The sequence below is a fragment of the Pelophylax lessonae genome, assembly GCF_965119305.1.
Source record: "Pelophylax lessonae genome assembly, chromosome: 5".
Taxonomy (NCBI): Eukaryota; Metazoa; Chordata; class Amphibia; order Anura; family Ranidae; genus Pelophylax; species Pelophylax lessonae.
In genome coordinates this window covers 560,174,953-560,198,842 of record NC_138772.1, presented here as the reverse complement: position 1 = coordinate 560,198,842, position 23,890 = coordinate 560,174,953, and the positions used below count along the sequence as shown (strand labels likewise).

The following is a 23,890-nucleotide window of genomic DNA, read 5'->3' as shown; positions in this document are numbered from 1 at the left end:
AGGGTATGTACGGGGGGTGGTTTTGTCGCTGGGGGGGTGTGGGCCCGGCTGGTTATCTGATTATTGGTTGGTTTTCTTTTCCTTTTGTCCCCTTTTCTTGTAGGTTTGGAACCCTGCCTTGTTTGGATCGTGGGACACTCGTATGTTTTCTGGGGGGCCCGGAGAGCTGATGTGCGTCCTAATGGTAGACAACTTGGTTTTTCTCGGCACGAGGCTTGTGTCAGGTGGCTGGGGGTGCCGGGGCTTACTTGGGGCAGGGTCCTTCCCGAAGTGCATCGTTTCGCCCGGTTGGACAGGCAGCCAGATGTTTTGGTGCTGCATGCCGGGGGCAACGATTTGGGGGCCAGGTCCGCGCGGGCCTTGATCAGGGACATAAAGTTGGATTTCCTTCGGCTGCGCACGGCTTTTCCGGCGCTGCTTGTAGTTTGGTCGGATATGGTGGCCCGCACGTCCTGGCGCATGGCCAGGTCGGTCGCGCGCCTTAATAAGGCTCGGATTAAGTTGAACAAGGAAGTGGGGCGCTTTGTGTGTCGGAATGGGGGGTTGGTGGTTCGCCACCTGGAGTTGGAAGTGGACACATGGCGGTATCTGCGGGATGATGGAGTCCACCTCAATGCGGTGGGTATAGATTTATGGGCCCTGGGATTACAGGATGGGATCCAGCGAGCCTTGAGGGTTTGGAGGGGCACGCAAGGGTAAGGTGTCACCCTTGGGTGCTGGTGGCGTTTTGTTGGTCTTTGCTGGCGGGGGAGGTGAACAGTTTAGGATAAGGGTATGGTTGGGACTCATCGTTGGTATGGGTCCCTATGGTGCATTCCATTTAATGTCAGTTTAAATGGAATTCAAAATGGTGGCACTGCGGGGAGTGGTTTGTCTCCGAGCCGGTGACGCGGCTGGAGGCCTATCAGGGCACAGGTCCCGCAGTGCAGGATTTGGAATTATTTGGAGGAGCCTCAAAGACCAACAGGCCTAATGACTGATTGTTTTATGTTTGTAAGGAATGTTTTTTCTCCTTATGTTAATTTTAAGGTAAAAGGGTTAATAAAATGGCTGCTGTGGCCAATTAACTCCAAGCACGGTGTGGTCTCAATTATTTAGGTAAAGGGAAAGGTTTATGGCATGGGGGTGGAGCCTTTGGCTTTAAGCAGCCTAAGAGTTTGGGGGTGACATCTATTCTACATTGGTCAAGCAAGGCCCGAAGCGAAAGAAAAAAAAAAAAAAAAAATAGCGCAGGGCAGACATGACCATGTGAAGAGGGGAGACAGGGCAGGTGTGAGTTAAATTAAATTGTTTTGAGTTGGGGGGTATTCAGGGATTGGTGTATCAGGTTTGGGAGGGGTTGAGGTACAGTTAGGAGGGGTGGCCCCTCAGATTGGAGGTCAGTGGAAGTTCAACGGACGAAGGAAGAAGAAGCTTCCCACCCGCCCTCCCTAATTTCTGGGACTGTTATGGTTGATTTTGATTCATGTCTTTTGTGCTTTCTGTCCTTTCTGGGGGAATTTTATATTGTCATGGCAGCTGGGCGTTTTGTTGGTCTTTGCTGGCGGGGGAGGTGAACAGTTTAGGATAAGGGTATGGTTGGGACTCATCGTTGGTATGGGTCCCTATGGTGCATTCCATTTAATGTCAGTTTAAATGGAATTCAAAATGGTGGCACTGCGGGGAGTGGTTTGTCTCCGAGCCGGTGACGCGGCTGGAGGCCTATCAGGGCACAGGTCCCGCAGTGCAGGATTTGGAATTATTTGGAGGAGCCTCAAAGACCAACAGGCCTAATGACTGATTGTTTTATGTTTGTAAGGAATGTTTTTTCTCCTTATGTTAATTTTAAGGTAAAAGGGTTAATAAAATGGCTGCTGTGGCCAATTAACTCCAAGCACGGTGTGGTCTCAATTATTTAGGTAAAGGGAAAGGTTTATGGCATGGGGGTGGAGCCTTTGGCTTTAAGCAGCCTAAGAGTTTGGGGGTGACATCTATTCTACATTGGTCATGCATGCTGAAGTTGCAGGTAATAGAACCTCATAGTATTTGGCAAGGAGAACCGAAGTTGCAGTTGCTCAAAGGGTATGAGCGCCCCATTGAGCAGAATGTGTTTAATGTGGGAAACCCCAAACTGCAGCCACCTTCCAGCCTGATCCAGCTTGTCCAGCTCAGGGTATGTGCGATTATGCCATATGGGACTATAAGAAGTGTAGCCGGTAACCTGTTGTAACTGTCTGGCCTTATCCCAGACTTTCTGAAGAAGTCTATAGGTAGGGTGGAGTTTGTTAGATTTAGCAAAGAGTTGAGCCTCCAACCCCTCAGGAATGCCGTGGGCACCTGTGAAATGCCCCATCAGTATCAGAGCAGGGCCACCCCCCGTTCCAGCCACAGCCCCAACCAAGTGCTGCAGCTGAGAGGCTAGATAATAAATCCAAGGATTGGGGAGAGAAAGGCCCCCCATGTCCCTGGGTTTCTGCAATTGCTCAATCCGGATCCGCGCCGCCCGCCCTTGCCAGATAAGGGACCTAAACAACGTATTGACTACCCGGAAGATTTTCAGCGTAATGACTACGGGGGAGTTGTGTAAGAAGTACAGGAGTTGCGGCATCAGAACCATCTTTATCAGGTTCACCCTACCGGCAACCGATAACCACAGCTTGTTCCAGACCTTAATTGTGTCGCGAAACCGAGCCAGGAGTGGGTGGACATTTAGATGACAATATTGAAGCAGATCTGCGGAAACCACTATCCCCAAGTATTTAAAACTAGTTACCACAGGTACTGGACAGAGCGTTCCCAGGAGAGGATCCCCAGGTTTATCCAGCGGCAACAAGGCCGACTTGGACCAATTGATAGTGAGGCCAGAGTATCGGCCAAAATCCTGTATGGTGGCCATAGTGGCTTGTAAAGAGGCACCAGTGTCCCCAAGCATCAGGAGCATATCATCCGCATATAGCAGAATCTTCTCCCGAAGGGGGCCATAGTGAAACCCAACTATGGAGTCCTGATTTCTAATGGTAGCCGCCAGCGGCTCGATAGCCAGTGCGAATAGAAGCGGGGACAGTGGGCATCCCTGCCTAGTGCCTCTCCCCAGACAGAAGTGCTCCGATATCCTGCCACCATCCCTAATGGAAGCCTGCGGATGATAGTAAAGCAATCTCACCCAGGAGATAAATATAGGGTCAAACCCAAACTTTTCCAACACTGCCCATAAGTAGTCCCATTCTACGCTGTCGAACGCTTTGTTGGCGTCCAGCGATAACAGCACCCTATCCCCCTCATTATCTGCCGGTGTCTGCATGGCTACATACAGACGGCGAAGATTAATCGCAGTGGACCTATTGGGCATAAAGCCCGCCTGATCCTCATGGACAACATGTGCAATAATAGTATTAACCCTCCTAGCTAAAACCTTTGCCAGTATTTTCACATCAGTCTGGAGTAGAGAAATGGGCCTATAGGAGCCCGGGTCTGATGCAGGTTTACCCGGCTTAAGCAGTAAGACAATACTAGCCCTGGTCATGGAGTCTGGCAGAGCACCCGCCTCCCTAGCCGCATTAAAGACCTTCAGCAGCTCAGGAGCAAGCACCTCAGAATATTGCTGATAGATTTCGACCGGGAGGCCATCACCACCGGGAGCCTTAGAACTCGGGAAGAGAGCAGCCGCCTCTCTCAGCTCATCCACAGTGATGGGAGCCTCCAGATCTGCACACTGATGCTCCGTCAGCCGCGGGAGGGAGATTGCGTCCAAATACCGCCGAAGGTCTGCCGGTGCATAAGACACCCTAGAGGAATACAAATCAGAATAAAAGCGCACCAGTTCAGACATAATGGTTTCAGGTGTGTTGGCTATCCGACCACCCAACAACTTGAGGGCACCAATGGGGGGGGCTGAGGGGCGCACTCCCACGATGCGTGACAGCAGGCGGCCCGTCCGCTCCCCCTCCTCATAGAAGGTAGTTTTAGCAAAGAAACGTTCCTTATCTGCCTTAGACTGTACCTCTCCCACCCACACCCTCTGTGCAGACAACCATGCATCTCGCGTTACATCCGAAGGGTTGACAATATACTCCTCCTCCAAATCACGGGTTCGCTGAGCCAAGTGCTCTTCAAAATCTTTAGAGGCATTTTGCACTTTCTTAATATTGGTAATCAGGATACCCCGGAGGAAACATTTAAATGCATCCCACCGTACAAGGGCGTCAGGGAACCGGTCATTATGCAGAAAAAAAACGAGTGACCTCAGCGGAAATATCAGTATCTGGGGGAAAAAGCTTCAGCCAGAAAGCATTCAGGCGCCAAGGGGCCCTTCGCAGACCGGTCTGGGGCTGCACTGTTATCCAGACCACCAACGGGGAGTGGTCCAAAATCCCCCTCAGAGCGTACTCCACCCGTTCCACCAGCGCGAGCGCAGCACCAGTGCCCACGCACAGGTCGATACGGGATAAGGAGGAATGGGTCTTAGAGAAGCAGGAAAATTGGACCACGCCAGGATGCCGGGAGCGCCAAACATCCACCCAACCCAGCTCCCCCAGAAAGCGCGAGAGAGCAGTACCCCTCACGGAAACCGGAGGAACAGCAGGCGGGTGCCTATCTCTGACAGGGTCCAAGATCCCATTAAAGTCACCAATTACAAAAAGGGGTACATCCGCCACACCCGTTGTAAACTCTAGAAACTTGCGAAGCACCCGGGAAGAGAATGGAGGAGGAATATATACCACCGCTAAAACACAGGTGACCTGAAATATTTTACAATGCAGAAATACAAAGCGACCCTCAGGATCCACCCTCACCCCCAACTCCTGGAAGGCAATGGCCCTATGCACCAGAACACTCACCCCCCTGGAATAAGAAGAGTGAGTGGAGTGGTAGCCTCGCCCCACCCAGGAATATCTCAAACAGCCTACAGAGTCCTCTACCAGGTGAGTCTCCTGCAGTCCTATAATCGCTGGGTGGTACTTGCGTAATTGAGCAGCTATCATGGCCCTCTTTTGAGGGCATCCAAGACCCCTCACGTTCCATGAGACTATAGGTAGTCCAGCCATGTAGTGAAGGGTAGCATGTGTCCGTCCCCTGCCACCAAAACAGATGCCCTGGGTAGGGGTCCAGAAAGTAGCAGAAGCAGGGTGCTCGGAGTCACCCCAAAGGTCCGTAGCCAAGTTGCTGTCAAAATCAATGGTATGTGCGATTCCTCAAAAACAAAAAGAAAGAAGAAAGGACCACAGTCCAACGGGACAAGGCACAACGGTGCCCCATCAAACCACAGGAGGCGGGCAGGAGAACCAGTCTGCTTTCCGTGGACAACAGCCCCACAAACCAGTAGTGGCCCGCCAACCTGATGTGCACAACCGCGCACCGTGCATTTTGTAATCCAGGGAAGATGCATTTACCAGAACACCGGAACTAGAAGAGGTATTCGCTGGTTGAAGTACAGCTGTGCCATCACAAAAAGGATACGCACCCCGGCCGGGGCAATCTTTCAGAGGGTCCAAACACGTAGAGATGCAAAGTCCACATTGTGGCGCCCCTTACTCATCAGGAGCAGCTCGCTGGCGTTGACGGAGGGCGGGTTCATGAATGTCGAGCCAACTCGCCGCGTCGGCAGCAGTATCAAAAAAGTGCCCTCTACCTTCCGCGGTGACCCGCAAACGGGCTGGGTATAGCATAGCATATATGAGTCCAAGGCGACGGAGACGTTGCTTAACATCGGTGAATCTTGCTCGCTGCTTTTGGACTTCTGCAGAGAAGTCCGGGTAGAAAGACACCCGTACCCCATTGAACTTGACCTCTGCCTTTTCCCTGGCCAGCCTCAGCACCTTCTCCCTGTCCCTGTAGTGCAGCAGCTTGGCCAGCATGGGCCTGGGGGCGTTGCCCGGCAATGCTCTGGTGGGGACCCGATGGGCCCTTTCCACCGCAAACATAGGCGAGAAGGATTGCCTGCCAAAGATGTCACAGAGCCAGGTTTCAACAAACTCAGTGGGTTCTCTGCCCTCCACCTTCTCCGGGAGTCCCACAATGCGCACATTGTTGCGCCGCAAACGATTTTCTATATCATCCGTCTTGTCTTTATTGATCTGGACCTGCCTCGCAGTTGTTCTGGATTCAGTGAGCAGCGCTGGCAGCTGGTCCTCCAGGTCACTAATACGGCTTTCCGCAGCAGTAGTGCGCTCACGGATCTTTTGTAGGTCTTGGCGAAGGAGAGCCACTTCTTCAGTGAGACCCCCCAACCGCTCCTGAACATTATACATTTGTGCACCGCACGAAGTATTTGGCTAAGCGTAGGTTGTTGTTCCTCCTCCGTCACCCCCTCATCTGCGTCCAGGTCCCAGTCAGTCAGCATTGGCTGCGGAGCAGCCCCCAGGCCCTGCGAGACTGCATCGGGGCGCCCCCCATTGTCAGCCTGAGCACAGTCCCCAGCCTCCTGATCCCTGAGTTCCGACAGCTTCTTAGCATAAAGTAATATATCCCCAGCAGCGTCCTTACCTGCGGGACGGGTCGTTTTGGGCTTCACCGCAGCCTCCTTCTGTCTGTCAGGGCCACGCAGGACACGCTGTGGGCTTGAAGGGCCGCTGAGATTGTGTTGTCCTCTTTAGGTTTGCTGCCGCGAGTCATGGCGGTATTTCTGCAGAGGGGAGGAGGGGGTGAGACAGCACGGGCTCTCCCGAGCAAGGCAGGTCAGGCTAGAAATGCAGGAGAGGAGAGGGAGACGCAGCCTGATGTATGGAGGGGTGGCTGCACTTGAAATCACAGGCAAGGAGCAGCGCAGAGCTGGGATATTACTGCAGAGTTCCAATGGTGGAGGGAGCAGCAGGAGGTAGTCCGGAGCAATCAGGAGGCAGAGGAGACAAAGAGGACAGGATCGGCAGCTCACCCGGTCCACTGACGTCCAGGCGCCTCCGCGATCGGCCCGCCGGCCTCAGGAAAGTCCGTGGCTTCGGCCCGCGACTAGGCCGCAAAACGGATCTCCACAAATCCAAGCCTCTCTCGAAAAATACAGGCAGGAGGCTGTACCCGGGGTGCGGGGGAGACACTTGGGGTGGGATGGAGCCCGTGGATGGACCGGTCAAGGAGGATGGCAGGAGATGGTCGGCCGCGCCAGCGGGGCTCACCCTGTAGTCCTCCGGGATCTCCGGTATCTGGGCACGCAGCGGGGAGCAAGAGGCACCAGGATGATCACGGGGACCCCCGGATGGCGAACGTCCTGCAATATAGGTTAATCCGGCCGGGGAAAAGGATGAGATTGTAGGATCAAGTGCGGGAGCTCCGTGAGTTGAGTCCTCTCACATGCCCGGTTCGGCCACGCCCCCCCTAGAGCCATTTTAGTGCCTGAAAGTTCGGGTCCCCATTGACTTCAATGGGGTTCGGTGTCCGGGAAAAGTTCGGCAAAAGTCCGGGACACGGACACGGACTTTTTTTTTAAGTTCGGCCGAACCCGCCGAACACGGACATCCAGGTGTCCGCTCAACCCTAATCACCAGTCTATGGGATCATCATCATCTTCATCACCAGTCTATGGGATTATTATCATCATCATTCCCAAAACAGTTGGTTAACTCGCTCAGATTGAATGTTGAGTCCTGCTAGAGTGAAGGGGACAGAAACTTTAGGATTTTTGAGAGGGGTGAACATGGACCCAGCCTAGAACTGCAGGCAGCTGCTGCTGCACTGCTGTAGCTGGGAGCCAGTGTACACATCTCTGCCCAGCCTTATTTATAGACCACTATTAAGGCCCACTTTATACTTTACATAGCAGTAACACACATTCCTGCTTGCATTTTTTTTCTTCCTTTTCGTAAATAGGTAACCTAATCACTTGAATGGGCTGTCATATGTGTGACAAACACATCATAGAGGCTCTAGTACCTATTAAGACATGCAGCTTTGCCACATGACAAAACGCAGGTCTGATAATTGCATTTGGGGTGCCATTAACAATTAATGACACCACAAGTGATTTGCGCATTTGCAGTGCATTTCCAAAACGCCCGTTACCCGTGCACTTTTTCACACATTCAGGAAACATCACACAAGTGTAAATGCGGCCTGATGCCTAGTATATACTGCTAGTTTTTTTTTTCGTTCAATCCTGCGGGCTAAACAAAAAAACCTTACACCTCAGGTCAGAGCCGCTGTACTAACAACCCAATGTCAGTACAGCAATCTCCCCTGCTGTTCAATTGTGTTTTGACAAGGGGACCACCCACCCACCAGAAAACTCTGGTCAGCACTCTCAGGCCATTGGCTGAGAGGACTGATCGGGAGATGGTCGGCAGACCTTTTTTGGTCATGCCCCTTCGACAGAAGCCAGCTATCATATAGTCAGACAGGACTGTGTACATGCCATGGCTGCGATGCTTTACTTCATAGCTGCCTGTGGCATTTGTAACGCAGGCTACAGAGTTTGACAGGCAGTACCACCTGTCAAACTCCCCATTGAGTTCAATAGGGTCACTCTGCACCTTGAAGTCAAATAATTGGCTCACAGTTGCAATGCGATCTCACAATGTAAAATTGCCATTCAGCAATTTAAAAACAAAAAAACAAAAAAAAAACATGCCAGTAGCGAGGCTCTAATTTCTGCCATGGCAGCATACCATTACGACCATGGCATTTTAGCAAATTGATATTCCTGGGGGGGCCCTGTCAGGTAGGTTGTAGGGGGCCCCGTGATTTCTAACAGCGGCCCTGACGCTCACCCTTGCAGATATCCACAGTCCAGGGTGACCAGGTAAGAAAGCCACCTGGTGCTGTGAATTTGTGCACGGGGGCTTGGCAGGGAAGGTGCTCAGATAAACAGGACCGGCTAGGGTTGCCACCTCATCCCTTTAAACCAGGACACATATAATTTACACAGGTTCTGAGGCTAGTATAAAGCACATAAGGCACTAAGTGAGTTTAATTACCACCTAATCAGTCACAGAACCTGTGTAATTAATGGGTGTCCTGTTTTAAAGGGATGAGGTGGCAACCCTAGGACCGGCAGGAATACAATGGGAAGGAAAGTCCAGGAATAACTGTAGTCACTGGATGACACGAGTTCAGATAAGGATCGCAGGAACAACAAGGAGCGAAGGTAAGGATGGAAACCGGGGTCAGTCTGGAACACACGCTTAGGAAACAGGAACAAAGTCTGTCAAACAGGAACTATCTGGAACACAGGAACAAGGAATGATCAGCAATGAACTGACATGGCTCTAGGCGAGAGGCAGTGTTTTATAGTTTGCTTAATTGGGCAATTAGCTTCAGGTGGTCAATGAAAGACAGGAGCATACTCAGGTGAAGTCCAGCCCCCTAGTGCTGCAGGCAATACCAGATTAACAAGACTGGATCCATATAAACTGAACTGTGGCTCAGAGGTAGGTTAACAAGACAGCATGTCAAAGTACACAGGTTCAAATCCCATGTCAGGTACTTAATGGCGGCCACACCTGGCTGCCTGTAATACATGGCGAGGACCATGACAGTACCCCCCCTTTAAAGACACCCTCTGGATGAGGTCTTTTTAAGGATAGGCATTAATACTTCCTCGAACCACTTCAGATCCTCCTTACGTATAACAGTGCCATTAGAAGCATATGTGCAGTCAGGTGAAAGAACTTTGTCGTCAGGGCAGGAAGTAATGAAGGTACTTGCTAGAACAGGAGTTTCTTTGGAAAGAGGTACAGATGTTACTGGAGCTGGAGGAGGGACTTCCACAGGGGTATTGGTTTCAATGATTGCCATAGTCTGGATGCCCCTCTCAGACACAGATCGGGGACAGGGCTGGCAGCAACCTTGGCAGTTTCCAGGCTGTGTTTCTGGGAAGACAGGACGGATCTGCATAGTAGGAGAGCCTTAGGCCTGGATGGACGAGTTGGGCAAAATGTGATAAAATGTCCACAATAGAAACAAAGGCCACTGTTTCTCCTATGGTGTCTTTCTTCGGAAGACAGCCTGGTGCGCACGGCACCAATCTGCATGGGCTCCACTTTAACCTCTGGAGGATCAAGGCATACTGGATTAGTGTCAGGGTGACAAGGCCGGCTGGTGCAGGCAGGCTTGTACTGTGGCCAGGCAGAGTCATATTCAAATGGGTTTGCTTTTTCTCTAGATACCCGAGGTCTGCGGGAACCAGGAGCAGGCTTGGAAGCAGCTTTCTGGGAGGTAAGACACTGAGAGTCCATGGCAGTTATAAATGACTCCCAATTGTCCAAGATAGGACTTTTCTCCTGCAGCTTCTGGTATGCCCATGTCTTCATCCTTCCGGAAAGTAGATTAATAGCGGAATGAACCTTGATAAAGTCCAGACATCTCAAGTCTCCCGCAAGTCGCTGGAGACTCCCGGTTTTCGCCCTGAGCTCACGGACACCCGCAAGCTCAGAGCAATATCCCGGCTGTGTGTCAGCCAGTGAGTGTCATGTCGATGATGAGTCAGTCTGCAGTGAGTGAGAACGGAGCCACTGTAGGACCGGCTCACAGGCGGAGTGATATCACATGCACTCCGCCTGTAGGAGGAGCGGCAGAGAGGAAGCAATGGCTTTGCTCTCTACTTCAGCCGCATTCGTCCACTCCAGGAGGCATTGTGGCGCACGCGGGATCGGCCACAACACAGTGACCAACTCACCTAACCCAGAGGCCAGCACGCACCAGAGAGCAGCAGCAGTGACCAGACCAGCACCAGTGACCAGGCCAGCACCAGTGACCAGGCCAGCACCAGTGACCAGGCCAGTTCCAGTGACCAGGCCAGTACCAGTGACCAGTACCAGCACCAGTGACCACTACCAGCACCAGTGACCAGTACCCAGCACCAGTACCAGTGATCAGTACCAGCACCAGTGACCAGGTATACTAATACATTTTATTTCATTATTCTCTCGTTGTGTTAAATTGGGAAGGGGGGGCGCGGTGGTGGCGGCGTGCGTGTGTGGGGGGGGGGGGTGCAGCGTGCTTGGAGGGGGGGGGGCACCTCCCTGAAATGAATTTTTGCAGGTTGGGATGTCTGAAAGTCACTGTAATAGGTCCTGGGCTTAAGGACAAACAGGAGCTCACAATCCATCCGGAAGTTTGTAAACGAAGAACGGGAACCATCAAATCTGTCAGGTAACAGAACATAGGGTTCTGGATGTGCAGGTTCCAGGGCTGGGCGTACTGTGCCTTTAAGTATCAGCACTTCTTGCGGCAACTCTGCCACAGTCTGGGCCAGGCTGGACACCTGCTGGGTGAGCTGCTTGCACATCTCTGCGGACTCCATATGGTCAGTTCATTATGTCACGGGGCTTACCTTTGTTGGAGTCTGTAACACAGAGATGTACGCTCACCCTTGCAGATATCCACAGTCCAGGGTGACCAGGTAAGAAAGCCACCTGGCCTGTGAATTTTTGCACGGGGGCTTGGCAGGAAAGGTGCTCCAATAAACAGGACTGGCAGGAATACAATGGGAAGGAAAGTCCAGGAATAACTGTAGTCACTGGATGACACGAGTTCGGATAAGGATCGCAGGAACAACAAGGAGCGAAGGTAAGGATGGAAACCGGGGTCAGTCTGGAACACACACTTAGGAAACAGGAACAAAGTCTGTCAAACAGGAACTATCTGGAACACAGGAACAAGGAATGATCAGCAATGAACTGACATGGCTCTAGGCGAGAGGCAGTGTTATATAGTTTGCTTAATTGGGCAATTAGCTTCAGGTGGACAATGAAAGACAGGAGCATACTCAGGTGAAGTCCAGCCCCCTAGTGCTGCAGGCAATACCAGATTAACAAGACTGGATCCATATGAGCTGGACTGTGGCTCAGAGGTAGGTTAACAAGACAGCATGTCAAAGTACACAGGTTCAAATCCCATGTCAGGTACTTAACGGCGGCCACGCCTGGCTGCCTGTAATACATGGCGAGAACCGTGACATCCAGGTGCTGCAGCATACTCCCCCTCCAGTCTTCTCTCCTCCATCTGTAGGGCTTCCCTTTCTATCTTATGCTCTTTACGAGTTGCCTTAATGACTGATATATATTGACCCCTCATAACAGCCTTGAAGGCTTCCCACACCAAAGTCTTCTCTGCTGAGGAGGCATTTTCATCCCAATAGTTAGACATAGGAGATTGAAATTTTTGCACCACCTGTTCCACCTGCAACCATCCCGATGACAGGCGCAACGCACCCCCCGGCCCCCAACTGAGAGCGCGAGGGTCAAAAGTAGCGCATTGTGGTCCGACAGTCCACCCGCCAAATAGGTGGCATTTTGGACCAGGCATAGGCCCTAGGCCCCCGGTATTTGCAAAGATGAGGTCTATTCTGGGTGCTGTCCTATGAGTCCCCGACCAACATGAGTAGCTCCGGACATCTGGCTTTTTCCTTTGCCAAAGCTCCGTGAGCTGGGCGGCAGACACCCAAGATTGAAAGTCAGCTGAAGCCAGTCACTGCGGGTTGGATGTGTCCAGTTCACCATCCAGAATTGCATTAAAATCACCGGCCAGAATAAGGGGAAGGTGCATGTAATTAGCCAAAGGTCACCAGGAGGTCATAAAGTACTTGTGGCTGAAAAGGTGGTGGCAAGTAAATGCTAGCTATTACAATCGTTGTTTGGCAAATATCAAGTAGCAACATAACGTAACGTCCCCCTGGATCAGTGATCACCCTTTGGATGGAGCAGGCTGCACTCTTAAGTGGGGTATACACTATAAGAAAATCGGCCGAAAATCTTCATCCGAGGAAAGATCGTACGATTTTCGGCTAGTGTGTACGCAACTTTCAGCAGCCGATTCCGACACTCTCAACGGAAAAAAAACGGAGGGACAAACTCCAAAATTTTCATCGTCCGTCCCCAGCACTACCAATTTTTGTTTAATGTGTATGCAATACGCCTGCGTAAAATCGGATACGAAAGACCGCGCATGATCGGAAGTTGCTGACAACCTGGAAGTTTATCAATAAAAAAACACAAATGGATAATTCGTATCTATATTCATTGCACTAATATGAACTGAACTCTCACTCTCTCTCTCTCTCTATCCACACATACAGTGTACAGGGGATATATAAAGTCTATATACCAGGCCTCAGGGGTCACACGTATACGTACGTACATCACACTCTACGATAAAACGTCCCAGAAAAAAAAAAAAGATTGGACGAGAAATTTCGTGTAACATTATGCACTGTCAAATAAAAACGGTTATGACTGCTGTGCAAGAGCTAGAAAAATCGGAAGATATTACATCCGAATTTCGTTCAGTGTGTACGAGCCCAGCAAGATAGTCACGCATACCTCCCAACTGTCCCTGATTTGCCGTGATCGTCCCAAAAATTGATCCATGTCCCGTGATTATGGCCGATCAGAGCTGAGTCCCGGACTTCCCGTGGCAACCCCTGTATCATGTCCGCAGTCTCCAACAACTCCTGTATCATGTCGACAGTCTCTGATAGTCTCTTGTATCATGTCGACAGTCTCTGATAGTCTCTTGTATCATGTCCACAGTCTCTGACCATCTCTTGTATCATGTCTGCAGTCTCTGACCATCTCTTGTATCATGTCTGCAGTCTCTGACCATCTCCTGTATCATGTCTGCAGTCTCTGACCATCTCCTGTATCATGTCTGCAGTCTCTGACCACCTCCTGTATCATGTCTGCAGTCTCTGACCATCTCTTGTATCATGTCTGCAGTCTCTGTCCATCTCTTGTATCATGTCTGCAGTCTCTGACCATCTCTTGTATCATGTCTGCAGTCTCTGACCATCTCTTGTATCATGTCTGCAGTCTCTGACCATCTCTTGTATCATGTCTGCAGTCTCTGACCATCTCTTGTATCATGTCTGCAGTCTCTGTCCATCTCTTGTATCATGTCTGCAGTCTCTGACCATCTCTTGTATCATGTCTGCAGTCTCTGACCATCTCTTGTATCATGTCTGCAGTCTCTGACCATCTCTTGTATCATGTCTGCAGTCTCTGACCATCTCTTGTATCATGTCTGCAGTCTCTGTCCATCTCTTGTATCATGTCTGCAGTCTCTGACCATCTCTTGTATCATGTCTGCAGTCTCTGACCATCTCTTGTATCATGTCTGCAGTCTCTGACCATCTCTTGTATCATGTCTGCAGTCTCTGACCATCTCCTGTATCATGTCTGCAGTCTCTGACCATCTCCTGTATCATGTCCACAGTCTCTGACCACCTCCTGTATCATGTCTGCAGTCTCTGACCATCTCTTGTATCATGTCTGCAGTCTCTGACCATCTCTTGTATCATGTCTGCAGTCTCTGTCCATCTCTTGTATCATGTCTGCAGTCTCTGACCATCTCTTGTATCATGTCTGCAGTCTCTGTCCATCTCTTGTATCATGTCTGCAGTCTCTGACCATCTCTTGTATCATGTCTGCAGTCTCTGACCATCTCTTGTATCATGTCTGCAGTCTCTGACCATCTCTTGTATCATGTCTGCAGTCTCTGTCCATCTCTTGTGTCATGTCTGCAGTCTCTGACCATCTCTTGTATCATGTCTGCAGTCTCTGACCATCTCTTGTATCATGTCTGCAGTCTCTGTCCATCTCTTGTATCATGTCTGCAGTCTCTGACCATCTCTTGTATCATGTCTGCAGTCTCTGTCCATCTCTTGTATCATGTCTGCAGTCTCTGTCCATCTCCTGTATCATGTCTGCAGTCTCTGTCCATCTCCTGTATCATGTCTGCAGTCTCTGTCCATCTCCTGTATCATGTCTGCTACAAGGAGGTCATCAAATTTCCAACCATACAGGACTCCATCGCTACCCAATCATTTTTTAACGCTTGCTTACCTTTTGTACGTTTATTGTATTTGTGTGTATTTTTATATACACGATACAAACTAGGTCCATGACTGCTGCAGCAAGTTGATGATTCAGCATTCATTGCCATGGTGTACCCTGCAGACTATCTATAATATGGCAACAATGGAATAATTATGGACTATGTGGCCTATACGGAGTGCCATTAGTCCTTATGCTCTTGATATATACATATAATTTGTGTACCTGCACATATATCAGAATGATCCAAGTGTTTTTGATTGTGTTGATTATACATGAATTGACATTTCATATGTTGTACTTTGTTAACCACTTAAGCCCCGGAGGATTTGGCTGCTCAACGACCAGGCCCTATTTTGCGATTCGGCACTGCGTGACTTTAACGGACAATTGCGCGGTCGTGCGACGCTGTACCCAAATTAAATTGACGTCCTTTTTTCCCCACAAACAGAGCTTTCTTTTGGTGGTATTTGATCACCTGTGCGATTTTTATTTTTTGTGCTATAAACAAAAAAAGAGCGACAATTTTGAAAAAATAACAATATTTTTCACATTTTTTTTTATATGAAATTCTCAAAGAAAAATTTAAAAATCTAAATTTTTTGCATTTTAGACCAATTTGTTTTCTGCTACATATTTTTGGTAAAAAAAAAAAAATCGCAATAAGCGAAAGTTATTACGTTTACTAACTACGGCAAAGATTTATGTCATTTTTATTGTTTTTTTTTTTAAACTAGTAATGGCGGTGATCTGCAATTTTTTTTTTTGCAGGATTGCGACATTGCGGCAGACAGATCGGACCCCTGACTGACACTTTTGGGGGTACCAGTGACATTACTACAGTAATCAGTGCTACAAATATGCACTGTTACTGTAAAAATGACACTGGCAAGGAAGGGGTTAACTTTATTGGTGATCAAGGGGTTAAGTGGGCCCCTAGGGGCGTGATTCTAACTGTTAGGGGGCGTGGCTAGTGAAGAAATCACAGAGACATACGATCCTACATAACAGAATTGCATAGCCTCTGTCATTACTTCAGGGAGAATGACAGACGGTTGTGTTTACATCAGCCGTCTGTCTTTCTCCCTCTCCTGCGGGAGATCGCGAGTGGCCGGCGGACATCAGAGCCGCCGGTCACACGCGCTGGCTAGGCAGGGGATGAGCGGGGGCGGGAGCGTGCTGCTGGCAGCGCGCGCTCGCACCCTACAGGCTCTTTGGCAAGCGACATAGTCGTGAGGCGGTCGGCAAGTGGTTAATTGCTGGTGTATAGCAATAAAATGTTTCCATTGCTCATATTTCCCAGCGTTCTGGTTTCCACCTCATCTAAAGTCCCAATCCTTTCCTCTACTCAGTTTTACATAGTTCTTGTTTTTGGGTATCCCAGCAATACCCTCAACCCTATCCAAATTCTCCAAAAAATAAAAATCGCCATCCTCTAAACCAGTGCTCCCCAACCTTTTTATCGCCGTGGACCGGTCACCGTTTGATCATTTTTCCGTGGCCCGCTGAGGGAGGAGGGGGGGCATCAATGCAGAGTGCCACAGCATGCCCCCCATCAATGCAGAGTGCCACAGCGTGCCCCCCATCAATGCAGAGTGCCACAGCGTGCCCCCATCAATGCAGAGTGCCACAGCGTGCCCCCATCAATGCAGAGTGCCACAGCATGCCCCCAATCAATGCACAGTGACCAGTGCACTTACCTGATTTGCAGCGGCGGCTTCTCCTCAGTCTCCCTGCGTCTCCTCAAATCCTCCCTCCTCCTCGGCCAATGGCATGAGTTCGCCTTTCGGCCAATCAGGAAACGGGTCTCCGACCCGCTTCCTGATTGGCCAGGAGGAGGATCCGTGTGACAATAGCGAATATTCATTCACTATTGTCACACAAATGGGTGGGCTCAGGGCGCACTGCTCTGCTCCCCGGGTCCACCCTTTTCTGAAATTTTTTTTTTTCTAAAATGGAAATAATGTAATGTTCTTTGGGCGGACCGGTACCATTTGATCCACAGACCGGTACCGGTCCGCGGCCCAGGGGTTGGGGATCACTGCTCTAAACTGGTTAATGAAGAAATGTTGGAATGAGACTGTGTGCCTGGCTGTGGGGGTGAAGCCTGTGGGGAAGACCTGGACAGTAATCCTGCGGCTCCTACGGGAGTAGCGCTACAGTATTACTCCAAGTATTTCTATAGAACTGACCGCTCTACATACTGTACAGTCTCATCTGTCCCTACCCCCAAGGAGCTATGGTCTCTATCCCATGTACAATAGGGGCAGTTTAGCCAGGAGCCATTTATCCCACCAGAATGTGGAAGAAAAATGGAGTACCTGGTGGAAAACGATGCTAGCCAAGGGAGAACATGCAAACTCAATGCAGATGGTGTCCTGGCTGGGACTGAATAGGGGACCCCAGTCAGGGTGAAGCTGGGAAATCCTATATACAAAGCAGATGGAAAGTCAATGGATGAAAGCTGGATTTTTTGTCTGTGCTGGCATCTGTTGGGATCTACAAAAATCTCTGACGGAAGCCGATCATTATACTGTGTTATCCTTCCTCCCTAGAACAATTGTTAATCCCTTCACACCCATTTTAGGTGGGAATGAATTCCTGGGAGGTGGCTGGGTGTCAGTAACAGGTGTGACCAGAAATGTGTGGACTGCCACAGAGAATATCAAGCACAAGTAAAGTGTAGAATAAAGAAAAATTGATTTAAAAATAAGTGAAAAACACACAAATCTAAACGCACCTCCAGTAAACGAAAACTGTGTAAACCGATAACCAAATAATAGTGACACAACTGCCCAAACCAAGTATATACAGAAAACAGGATAAACAAATCATAATCGTAACAGAGCCAGGGTCATATTCGGGAGAAGAAGCAGAGGGAACTGGGAAGAAAACAGAACAGGGAGAGGGTGCCCGGAGACGGAGTAAGCAGGTAGGAAGGGATCAGGCTGCAGGGAAACAGGAATGCAGGAACGCAGGTCAGGGGCACATAGAGACAACACCAAGGCAGTGAGGAAGAGCATGCACAGGGTTTAAATACACTTCCTGCAACCAGCATCAGGTGATGACTGATTGCATGAGAGGATGTCAGCTTCTGGCTGCTGAGGGTCTGGTGGATGCTGGAATTGCCCCCTTTAGATCTGGGAGCCACAGTGCCACCAGCAGGTGAACCCTTTTCTGACACTGGGCTTCCTAATCATGTGACCTCAGATTGGCTCCTACAGTCCCATCCCACCAATCAGAAGCCATGCCTGAGAGCTGTTGGTGACAGCTCGGTCAGTGTGCTGGGAGAGCACTCTCAGCACACGCCCTCAGGCCTCCCTGGATGCATATATCCAGGGCATAAAGGATAACATCTCATCAGAGTATAAATAAATAAACTACCATATTATAGCAGATTAAAATCCCAGAAAATGCTTTTAATAAGAAGGTAACACACTCACATGTACGACAGATAAATGCAAACCGACAGGATGGCCGCGGCACCCTGATGTCACAAGTTCTTACCGACGCGTTTCATCACATGCTGACGTCATCGGGGGCTGTAATGTTATCTCACCCTTTAAAAATTTTACTCAATCCTAAGAAAAGGCTGACATCTCACTCATTCTCTAAACTGTGGCCCAGGGGCCAGATGTGGTGCTTTGCTTGCCTTTATCAGGCCCTTAAAACACTACCCCCCCCCCCCCACTGATATAAGGCACTATTCCTTGTACACCAACAATGGGGCACTATTCATCCCATTGACACCAACAGGGACCTGATCTTCCCATTGACACCAATCATGGGAAACTATTTCTCCCACTGACACTAATGATGGGGACCAATTCCTCCCAATGACGCCGATGATGGGGCACTAATTCTTCCACTAAGGGAGGGAGAGAGAAGGAAAGAAAGATGGATGGAGGGAGGGAGAGAGAAGGAAAGAGGGAGGGAGAAAGAGAAGGAAAGAAAGAAGGAAAGAATGAGGGAGAGAGACAGAGAGAAAGAGAAAAAGAAAGAGTAATGGAGGAAGAGAGAAAGAAATAGGTTGGGGGAGAGAAAGAAGGATGTAGGGAGAGAGAAGGAAAAAAGAAGGATGGAGGGAGAGAGAAGGAAAGAGAGGGATGGAGGGAGAGAGAAGGAAAGAAAGAGGGATGGAGGGAGAGAGAAGGAAAGAAAGAGGGATGGAGGGAGAGATAAGGAAAGAGAGGGATGGAGGGAGAGAGAAGGAAAGAAAGAGGGATGGAGGGAGAGAGAAGGAAAGAAAGAGGGATGGAGGGAGAGATAAGGAAAGAAAGAAGGAAAGAAAGATGGATGGAGGGAGAGAGAAGGGAAGAAAGAAGGAAAGAAAGAGGGATGGAGGGAGAGAGAAGGAAAGAAAGATGGATGGAGGGAGAGAGAAGGAAAGAAAGAAGGAAAGAAAGATGGATGGAGGGAGAGAGAGAGAAGGAAAGAAAGAAGGAAAGAAAGATGGATGGAGGGAGAGAGAAGGAAAGAAGTAAAGAAAGAGGGATGGAGGGGCATTCTAAAGATTGGGCATTCTTTACCCACATTGACGTCTGGGCATTTTCTTCTCACCCTGGCCACAGTCCGGCTCTCTCAAAGTCTGAAGGACAGTAAACTGGCCCTTTGTTCAAAAAGTTTGGAGACCCCTGCACTAAACCAACGTCTAATCTAAGGATACCTGTTTCTGATCCTCTGGCTTTATTACCTTCTGTGTTATTGGCCTGCAACCGGAAAGTCAGAGTGACTTCACCAATCACCTCCGTTCCAGGTCCATGGTTTCTTTCTCTTCTTCCTACACTATATAACCCTTGGTGGTTCTTAAATACACAGAAAGACTATGAGGCTTATTTATAACGTACCTAGCACATGTATTTCCTATGTTTAGCAGCTCCATCTAGTGACCATGTTGCAATATTTTCCTGAAATACCCCAGATAGCTAAACTACCAAATTTTGGCCACTAGATGGAGCAGACAATCATAAGAAATACCCATATTAGACACATTATGGGGATTGTTTTTGATGGCTGTGCGCATGCTGAGATGTTTGCATGGCATATTATTTGACCCTATTACAGAATGTGATATTTTAACAAGATTTATCTCACTCTACAAACATTTTTATCACTCCTAAGAAAAGAGCTGTTCCAATAAAACCAAAGTCTACATTTATTATCTGTTATCATCAGCTCCATCTAGTGGCCATATTGAGTTTTTTTCCTTAAAATACCCCAATCAGGAAAATACTGCATCATGGCCACTAGATGGAGCAAATTACAGGGAACTATTCGTGACAGCTCTGCCAATGCTTGAGACATTGGTATGGAGAATTATTTTATAAATAGACTCTCATATCTCGGCGGATGATTGTTCAACCTGCACAATAGTGGAAGATGCCCCTGTGGACTCCTATATTCTTGATGTGATGATATGTGATCACCTTCGCTCCATTCTGTCCCTTGTGCTATTATTCCCCTATCCTTTGTACAATCAGCATGGAAACATTTCACATTTATGTCAGATACCATCCTGAACTCAGGGCAGAAAGAAAGGAAACAATCAATCTGTGTTCATCAGATACAAATTTTATTATGTAATAAAAGAAATGTTGGTAAAGCGTTATCAGCCGACTCGTCATTTCCAGAATGTCGGTCCCTGAAGAGCGTTGCTGATCTATGAAGATCAATAAGAGGATGGTAGCGGCCTGCAGGGGGCGGAGTCACGGCTTCAGCTCCTTGATAGAAAAGAAGAATAAGGTTACGGACAACAGACCTTCACCCAATAAGAGAAGTTATTAGCGACCTGGCTCCTCCCCCTCTCACAATTATATTTAAAAAAAACATCTTACTGACTTCGGCTTCTGGTGCCTTCCATGCATGCGCAGATGTGCCACAGGGCTTGGGGACCCGGCAGGGACATGCAGGGTCAACTGTGGGGGTGCCCCCGCGCATGCACACAGGCACTGCAGGTATGGAGGTCCCGGGTCTCAGATTGCTGTGAATGTGTAGGGGTCTCGCAGGTCTCTGCCGGGTCCCGAAGCCCTCGTGACACATCTGAGCATGCCTCAGGTATTTAAAGATGGCGGCATCAGAGAGGGGAGCGGGGCCAGCATTACAGTGACTGAGATTCCTTTTTTGTCTCAATGTACAATAATAATAATATGAAAGATACAAAATAACAAGAGAGAATCACAGCTCCGAGGAAAGTGTTTGGGTGCTGATGGGTTACGTATCAATTCATTACACAGAATAAAGAATCGATTGTCTGATTGTGAGACGAACGATATTACCAAAAGTATTGGGACCCCGGCCTTTACACACACATGAACTTTAATGGCATCCCAGTCTTAGTCCGAAGGGTTCAATATTGAGTTGGCTCCACCCTTTGCCGCTATAACAGCTTCAACTCTTCTGGGAAGGCTGTCCACAAGGTTTAGGAGTGTCTATGGGAATGTTTCACCATTCTTCCAGAAGCGCATTTGTGAGGTCAGGCACTGATGTTGGATGAGAAGGCCTGGCTCGCAGTCTCCACTCTAATTCATCCTAAAGGTGTTCTATGGGGTTGAGGTCAGGACTCTGTGCAGGCCACTCAAGTTCCTCCACCCCAAACTCACTCATCCATGTCTTTATGGACCTTGCTTTGTGCACTGGTCCAAATTATTTAGTGGAGGGGGGATTATGGTGTGGGGTTGTTTTTCAGGGGTGGGGCTTTGGCCCCTTAGTTCCAGTGAAGGGAACTCTTAAGGCATCGGCATATCAAGACATTTTGGACAATTTCATGCTCCCAACTTTGTGGGAGGAGTTTGGGGATGGCCCCTTCCTGTTTCAACATGACTGCGCACCAGTGCACAAAGCAAAGGCCATAAAGACGTGGATGAGCGAGTTTGGGGTGGAGGAACTTGACTGTCCTGCACAGAGTCCTGACCTCAACCCGATAGAACCCCTTTGGGATGAATTAGTGCGGAGACTGCGAGCCAGGCCTTCTCATCCATCATCAGTGCTTCTGGAAGAATGGTGAAACATTCCCATAGACACTCCTAAACCTTGTGGACGCCCTTCCCAGAAGAGTTGAAGCTGTTATAGCTGCAAAGGGCGGAGCCAACTCAATATTGAACCCTACGGACTAAGACTGGGATGCCATTAAAGTTGATGTGTGTGTAAAGACAGGCGTCCCAATACTTTTGTTTACAGAGGACTTATGTAAGGGGAGACTCTGATGTGGACTATGTTATAAGGGGGACTATAAGTGGAACACTTATATAGTGGGGGACACTAATTTGGACTATGATATCAGGGGATGCATAAATGGGAGGACTCTGATGTAAGGGGGGGACTCTGAAGGGGACTCTGATGTAAAGGGGACTCTGATGTTAGTTGGGACTTGAATGGGGACATTGATGTAAGGGGGAACTCTGATGGGGACTCTGATGTAAGGAGGGAACTCTGATAGGGACTCTGATGTAAGGGGGGAACTCTGATAGGGACTCTGATGTAAGGAGGGAACTCTGATGGGGACTCTGATGTAAGGAGGACACTTATATAGTGGGGACTCTTATGCAAGGGGGGACTTTGATGGGGACCCTGATATAAAGGGGACTCTGAATGGGAGCTTAAATGTGAAGGGGGACTCTAATGTAAGGGGGGGGCTCTGATTGGGACCCTGATGTAAGGGGGGACTCTGATGTATTTCCTGATGTCCCTCCCCCCCGGGAATAACACATAGAACCCCGATTACCTGATCATCGGCTGTAAATTGATTGGTCATCTGGCCCAAATGAAAATGAACCCTGTCCTGTACAGCGCTGAGGAGAGAGAAGAGATGATCGGTATTAGTATAGTGATGGACAGATGTCAGAAGATGGTGGCAGATGACCCCACAGACATGACGGGGTCTATTTATAGAAAATGTGTACAGATATTCGTCCAGAGAAATGGCATGTACATTCGATCTGAGCGAGTTAACCAACTGTTGAATAATGAATGATGATGATCCCATAGACTGGTGATGAAGATGGTGATGATGATCCCATAGTCTGGTGTTGATTAGGGATGATCGAACTTTTGAAAAGTTTGGTTCGACCAGAACACCCGAACTTCCCGAAAGTTCGGCCCGGATTTCAGAACCCCATTAAAATCAATGGGACCTGAACTTCGGTAATCAAAAAACACCATTTTGAAGCCCTAAAACCCAATAAATGCCCCTAAAAAGTGCCTAGGGTTCTGGGTCATGCCCCAGGGACTATTAATCACACAAAAAAGTTCTTAAAATTGTCGCTTTTGATAGAGAGACAATTATTGAAAAAAAAAAAAAAAAAAAAGAGATTTCTTTGGATTTAGTGTCTGGGGGGTCTAAAAATTGTACCTGTGAAGTTTCAGCTCTGTAGCATGTCCAGAACCCGAAAAAAAAAAGTTAGTTTGTATTAGAATTGCAGTAGAGCAGGCATAGGGCTTCGCTATTTTCACACCTGCCCATTTTTGTTGCAGGCGTTTATTGGGCTTTTTTGTGGACGTGTTTGGAGGCAGGCATGACATCTGAACTTCTGTGTAGGGGTATATATACACACACACATATATAGGTGTGAAAGTAGCAGAACCCTATGCCTGCGCTAATGAAAATATTTGCAGGCATAGGACTTCGCTCCTATCACCTATATGTGTGTATGTGTATATATACATATATGTGTGTGTGTGTGTATATATACCCCTATACAGAAGTTCAGATGTTATGCCTGCCTCCAAAGACGCCCAAAAAATGCCCAGAAAAAAAACGCCTGCAACAACACACCTGGGCGTTTTTGTTGCAGGCGTTTTTTTGGGCATTTTTTGGGCGTCTTTGGAGGCAGGCATAACATCTGAACTTCTGTATAGGGGTATATATACACACACACACATATATGTATACATACACATACACACATATAGGTGATAGGAGCGAAGTCCTATGCCTGCAAATAATTTCATTAGCGCAGGCATAGGGTTCTGCTGCTTTCTCACCTATATATGTGTATGTGTATATATACATACATGTGTGTGTATATATACCCCTACACAGAAATTCAGATGTCATGCCTGCCTCCAAAGATGTCCACAAAAAAGTCCAATAAACGCCTGCAACAAAAACGGCCAGGTGTGAAAGTAGCGGAGCCCCATTCCTGCTCTATTGCAAT

At 48.7% G+C, this 23,890-nt stretch overlaps 2 long non-coding RNA genes across 2 annotated transcripts in view; both read right to left on the bottom strand.

Moving 5' to 3' along the window:
- Window positions 1-23,890, bottom strand: part of LOC309556220 — a 577,427-nt gene that overhangs the window by 79,880 nt on the left and 473,657 nt on the right. The gene's annotated exons all lie outside the window — the stretch shown is intronic.
- Window positions 22,505-23,890, bottom strand: part of LOC309556219 — a 126,272-nt gene continuing 124,886 nt past the window's right edge. Inside the window, exon 3 of the long non-coding RNA XR_014225305.1 lies at window positions 22,505-22,525. This is a non-coding gene — a long non-coding RNA (uncharacterized lncRNA). The remainder of the gene's footprint in view (window positions 22,526-23,890) is intronic.